At 35.4% G+C, this 6,839-nt stretch overlaps 1 pseudogene; it reads right to left on the reverse strand.

The window, feature by feature from the left end:
- Window positions 1-641: 641 nt before the first annotated feature.
- Window positions 642-5,896, reverse strand: LOC120270545 (annotated as a pseudogene).
- Between the last annotated feature and the right edge of the window lie 943 nt (window positions 5,897-6,839).

The following is a 6,839-nucleotide window of genomic DNA, read 5'->3' on the forward strand; positions in this document are numbered from 1 at the left end:
AAAATTGTCATTTCAAATGTTTAGTTTTGATTAATATTAATTAGGTCAAACTGTATCATAGCACAAAAATTCTCTCCAATGCAACTTTTAAAAATGATTTCCTTTAAACACAAATTTTACTAACCAACCGAACCCAATATGTCAAACTAGTGCTAATTGCCAAATAAATTGGAATCATCAAAAAGCACAGTACCAGATTATAATTCATGTATTACATGGACTTGAAATAATAATAATAATAATAATAATAATAATAATAATAATAATAATAATAATACCACTACTTGTTGATGATTGATCTCACAGAACAACAGATCATAAAGGACAATGCAGACCACAAGAATCACACATGAAATAATCATCACTGTTTCTGATTTATCAAAGAATATATATAAAAAAAATAACAAAGAGAGCTTAATCCAACCTTACAAAAACCAATTCGTAAACATTTTATTCACCAAAAAATAAGATTAAAGCATACTCTATTTAAACACAACCTAAATTAATCAATAGTACCAAATCAAGCACCATTAAATTCCTGGTTATTCTAAAATGAATTAAAAAAACAAGTGCCTCAGATTGACTTGATGAAATCAAAAAACTCCTCAGAGCGCTTGAAATGTGTAATTTAATCTAATTCATATAACAACAACTCCCATTATTCCATTATACCAAACAAAAATCCATTTAATAACAATAGCTCACAAACATTGTACAAATTCATGCTACATTGTCTAATAATATACAAACCACAAAATAGTCCAGCATAACACTAAATGCATAATATAACTGGACTCTCACAAGTTCAATTCAATCACATACATAATGCATCTGCATATAGATAAAAAAGCATATGCTTGCGTATTTATCTCACCAATATGGGAAAAGAATAATCGTATATTGTGGTGGGGTTCCAGCAGCAATTCATGTAGCAAACCGATCAACAAGCAGCAAACAATTCCTTTATTCTACTGACATGCAACATGATACAATGGAACAACCCAGCCAGCTAGCAAAATATCTGCAGCAATACACCCATGAATTCAGTCAGGTTGTTTGTCGCTTTATATGCGAATAAAATGATGAAGAAAATTTCAACTAAGCGACAACAAGAAAAAATGAAAATATTTTTAGCATTCCTAATAATCTAAAAGCATTTCATTTTATGTGCCTGCAGGAAAAATACACTGGCACATCATAATCTGCAATTCATGCTGAGTTGCTGACTATATAAAGCAAAAACACTATTTTCATTTTTTTATCCTAAACATATTGAGGAGGCACATATACAAACATCTCATGCTTAATATTATATCCTGGACATAATTGTAACAATAAATCATTTGGTTTTTAATGGAGTTAATCCAGACATGTTTATCAAAAAGAACACAAAAATAAAAATAGTTGCCACATGATACAATTAATGGTATGTATATAATTTGTACTATTAGATGAATGCACTATGCAGCATATAACTCATTAGTTCATCCACCTACATATAAAAAAAATCAATAATTTCTCATAGATTGAATTCTCATACCAAATCAGCTAGAATCAGCAATGGGTGAGTAGGAATTTTCAGGATATTATAGTCAATAATTTTTGAATGCATCTTAGGTTTTCCAAATATCCAGATGCACTTGAAAGATTGCAAGTATTGTAACTGCTAAGACTTTTGCATGTCGAGAGCAGTCCCATTTTTAATTACTCAAACCTCATTAGATAGGAGGGCAATTCTATACATAGCTAAAACATAAGACTTTCAGATTCAGTTAAATAATACCCGGAGAATATAAATAACTTGTTCACAATTACTTTATTTATTTATCTATTTATTTGATTGTGCCAATATACTAGCTCAAGAAACAATTTCCAAATTTAAATTGACATATTAAATGAAAATTTTATGATCTCTTGATTTGAAACTTTTACATATTTTTGTCAAGCATGTAATCGTTTTAAGCTTAGCATTTGAAAATCTTTAAATACTATTGACCTCCAGCATTGTAGTTTCCTTTTTCAGAATTTCTTTTTCAGGTTTTTGTTTACTTTTCTGCCTTTACTTGACAGACTTACAAACTTTCAGTTCTTAAATTGTAGATATTCCTGGTTCTTGAAAATTGCCAAAATAGAATTAATCAATACCTCTAACACACAACATTCCTATATCCTCAATAAAACTCAGAAGTAATAGCCATCATCCAATCAATAACTTATTGACATCATCGGTATCTCAATTCCCAAACAAAAAGAGAGAGATGATATTATCAACCTTTAAAAGTCCTTCATTAGCATATGCACACACTCACATGTACATACATAGATACATAATTACAAATGAATATCTACATATAAAGATACACACATGCATATATATACATAAGCATATCTGAATATATATGTATACACACACATGCATGCAAGCAAAAATATACAATTACATATGCATAAGAAAACTATTTAATATCTAATAGTGGTGAGTTCTCCATTCTAGGACTTCAGGAATGCCTGGTTCACATATGGTTCCACTAGCAAACAAGAATATATTTTTGTCAATTTTGACTGTTTGTGGCATCTAATTAACAAAATTTTGTTTGTTAAGACCAATTTATCAATATTTTTTACAAAATTTTTAATTTCAGTATATTCCAAAACAATGACTCTCTTGAGAAGTCTGCTTCATTGAAACAAGAATAATGCACACATTGACCAAGTTGTCAGTAGTTAATCATAAGTTCCACCCACACAGTAGTCTATTGGTAGAATTGGCTTTTATTAAAAACAGAAAGAGGCAATTCACCAAACAAAATGTCAAAAGCACTCCACTTAGGCTATAAAAAAAACCCCAAAAAAGAAACCGGGCAAGTAAATTTAGCCATAATAAATCATCCATATCATAATCCAAAGTACATTACTAACTAAAGAAACACCCGGTGCATTTGTGTGTGTGTGTCGTAATGGCGTAGTGGTGTGTCTTATGTTTACGTGTTTAACTTCACCGCAACAAATCTATGGTGAACATGACAATGAATCCAAAAATTGAGTTGCTTACCTCATTCAACAAGATAAACACCTGATAAGATGAAGCAGAAGGGTTATCCTTGCTGTTCTTGTTTATGCCCGTAAATGTGATCTCTTGCTGCTGGAAATGATTTATGATAGATTATATATGCTCCAATATACCATGCAATCTCGGAACCCTCCGACGAAATAATGGCTCAAGACGGAAGGATGGAACACCACTTATCCACCTTTTAGCATCATACATATCATTCCAAGCCTGAACTATCTCATCAATCTTGAATCCTAGTCCTGCAATAAATGTTGCCACAAGTTACCTCAGAAGTACTCTAGAAGTTGATTAATGTATTCAACCAGGTTAATTTAATTAAATACCAAGAACATAGAGAAAACAGATGACATTCGAGTATCATGGCTTTCTAGAAAACACTTGTCTCTCTTTTGAAAATTGCAATTATAAAATATGATCATTTTCAAGCTTTTTTCAACCTCAGCAATGAGTTGTCTAGATTAATTATCTTTACTCCAGCTCCGTCAGTAAATATGTCAGCTAATATCCGAGTGAGTCTTGAAGAAACTAATAGTATTTCTAACTTGTTCTGATTTGATGTCATGCTAGCACTCACACTAACATAATTTATTATTTTAACAAAAGATAATTCACATAATTATACCATAATACAAATTATATTATTATTATGACGCAGTATCAAAGATCGTAACTTTACTAATCTGAGCACGTAAAATGAAAAAGGAAATGTGTTAGATGTTATTTTACGTGTGAACAACATCATAAGCTACTTAAAGGGCAGGTTTTGTAAATAATATAAACAATAATAATGTCAGAACATAAATTTGAAACCGAATTGAAGTTGCTTTGAAGGAACTGACAAGTTTTAGTTACCTTCTTGAGCAGTCTCATTAGAGCAATGGTTTTTTACCATAACTGCAATGTCTGATGGTGAAGCTCCAGCACGTTTGAACTTCTCAACAGCCGCCACCAAACATTCTTCCCAAATAGGAAAACCTAACTTGAATTCCACAACTGAGCGTTCATAAAGCATAGTACCCCACAAAAGGTTTATTTGAGACCTCATACTAGTCGCCTGCTCTGCAGCTTCATCTGTTGATAGTTCTTTAAAAAGCTTATCCAAACCCATCTTCTGCAGCAGGGTCTTATCCTTAGTAGGTTTACGGAGCTCCATCAGGCGTTGTTCCTCCATCTCTTCCCACATCTCTGTTCCCTTCTCCATGTTTTCCTCAGCACTATTAAACAACTCCAAAACTTCAGATGAAGGCCATGTGTCCAGATCTACTTTGCTTCCAATAGCATAATACCAGGAAAGCTTAGCCTGCTCAAATTGCTGCTGCCCCAGAGCCAGAAGGCCTTCATAGAAGTCTGGTTTGATTTTCAGGGCTTCTTCATATCTCTTTCCCGCCTTAATGTATTCTGCCTTCGCCCACTCATATGCAGATTTGATCTGTGCTAGCATTGTTGCTCTGGAAGCATCTTCCGATAAGAACAACCTCTTCCTTGCTCGAGACATATGAACATTTCCCCAATTGAACAAGGCCAGAGCAGCCATCTCCTGAAACTTATCTGCAGTAATATCAAAAATCTCCTGTGCCTCTTCACTTGTGACAGCATCTTCCATTGCCTCAGAATATAGTTTCATCCCGAGCTCATGTAGATAAAGGTATGCATCAGAATCGAAACCAACATGATTCTTGAAAAAGCCGAGCAAACTGCACAATCCAGTGATCGATATAGGTGGAAGAACTCTTATCATCATCAAATACAGTGCTCCCATTTTCAGAAATATGGTTCTGATTTACCTCAAGCCCCCGCCCCTCTGAAGCTTTTCCCTCTTCTTCAACCACCGGCTCAAGCCCTGGATCTACTTCCACCAAGTACAGCCTGACTGAACCATGTGGATCAGCAGATTCTTCAGCCCACCTTAACTCTTCCGTCGTTGTGATTGTAACCAAGTCCCCCTCTTTATCCCTGTATTTGATGAGTAAAAGCCCTCGTCTTTGGAAAAACGGTTTTCGAATGACCTCCCTCAATTGTAACAGGCTACAATTAGCTGGTAACTGAGCGACTCGTATATCCTCTCCAAACACCAATTTCACAACTTTTGCAGGCTCTTCGTCAACAACCAAAGCCGGTTCTTCCTTAACAACAATTTTCTTATCTTCCTTGACAATCCTTGTAGCTTCATCTTTGCCATTACCACACAGCCCCTCCTCCACCACAGCCTTATCCTCAACCTTATGGCTCTTCTTCTTCCTCAACGACTTCTCTTTAACAACAACATGCTCTTCTTGAGCCACAACAGCCCTCTCCTCCAACTTGATACCCTTCTTCTCTGATTCCTCCTTAATCCTCTGACAGATCTCCAAAGCCATAAGATTATGCGGCTCCACACTCAGCACCGCATCCACATCCTTAAACGCCAACTCCAACTGATCACAAGCTTCGAAACACCTCGCCCGCTTCAACAGAGCCTTGCTATACTTTGGGGAAACCTCAAGAGCCAAATTACATTCATCAATGGCACGAGGATACTCCTCCGGCCCCATCTGCATATAACAAGCAGCAATATTGCTCCTGAAGTATGCAACATCAGCATGGTTCTTGGGAAGCAGCTTCACAGCCTTCTCATACTTGAGCAAAGCTCCCTCATGGTCCCTCTTCTGAAAACAAACGGTTCCCCTCTTCCTTCAACTCCTGCGCCATCTCAATGAAGATATTCATATCATCATCAAACACTCTAGGGTTTGTTTCACTGGACTTGTAGCTTCGGCGTCGACTCATTCTGATCTCCCTCCTCCCACTGATTGCCTCTTCTTCTTCCCCCGCCGGCCTCCCCATCTCCAACCCCCCTCAATCCCTCAATCCCCTTCCCAAAATCCTCTTCAATCAAACCTTAAATCCCTCAAATCAAAGCCCAAAAACCCTAATTTTTCAAACAACTCCAAAAAGCACAATAAAAAAATCACAAAATTCACAGAATTAACAACCAGAGAGCAAAGAAATCTTAGCGCACCTAATTTTTTTCTTCAAACAAATCCAAAAACACAATAAAAAAACCACTCACAGAATTTTGCAACCAGAAAGCAAAGAAATCTTAGCGTACCCTAATTTCCTTCAAAACAAATCCAAAAACACAATAAAAACCAGAAAATTCACAGAATCCGCAACCAGAGAGCAAAAGAAATCTTAGCGTACAAGGAAAAGATTGCGGAAACTTAGGGGTTGAAGATCTTCTGGTCTCCATGTTTGGTGTCATTATCTGTAGAACTTTTCTTTTTCTTTTTGGGTTTTTCTTATCTGTGTTTTTGGAATCAAAGTTTATCGAGAGCCCTCTCAAATTCAAAGAGGCCTTTTGCTCGCCGTTCAATCGTTGTGATTCCCTCGTGTTCTTGTTTGTCACTTGCTTTTTTGGAGCAACGTGTGCGGGCCCCACCATTTTTTTATTTATTTATTTGAACTCCAAGCTTCCCTGGGAAACGTGGAGATGTTGCTTTTATGCAGACGGCCCTGTGACATCTGCTAATTAATTATTCACATGTGATTTTTTTATATGTGCAACCCTGTAACATTTTTATAATTATATGCGAATCCATTTCCCTTTGAAATTTTTGTTAGAAAAATTTTTCAGAAAATTTAAAAACACTTGTGTTTTTCAGTTTTTGTAAAATAGGGATGGAGGATATTTTTAAATGTGATTTTCCTCTCTAACAAAAGAAAAAGTCATAAATGATATCTTATGGATCCACTTTCAAATGAAATGAATATTGTTAATAATATTTTT

The sequence above is a fragment of the Dioscorea cayenensis genome, chromosome 10 (genome assembly GCF_009730915.1).
Source record: "Dioscorea cayenensis subsp. rotundata cultivar TDr96_F1 chromosome 10, TDr96_F1_v2_PseudoChromosome.rev07_lg8_w22 25.fasta, whole genome shotgun sequence".
NCBI lineage: Eukaryota > Viridiplantae > Streptophyta > Magnoliopsida > Dioscoreales > Dioscoreaceae > Dioscorea > Dioscorea cayenensis.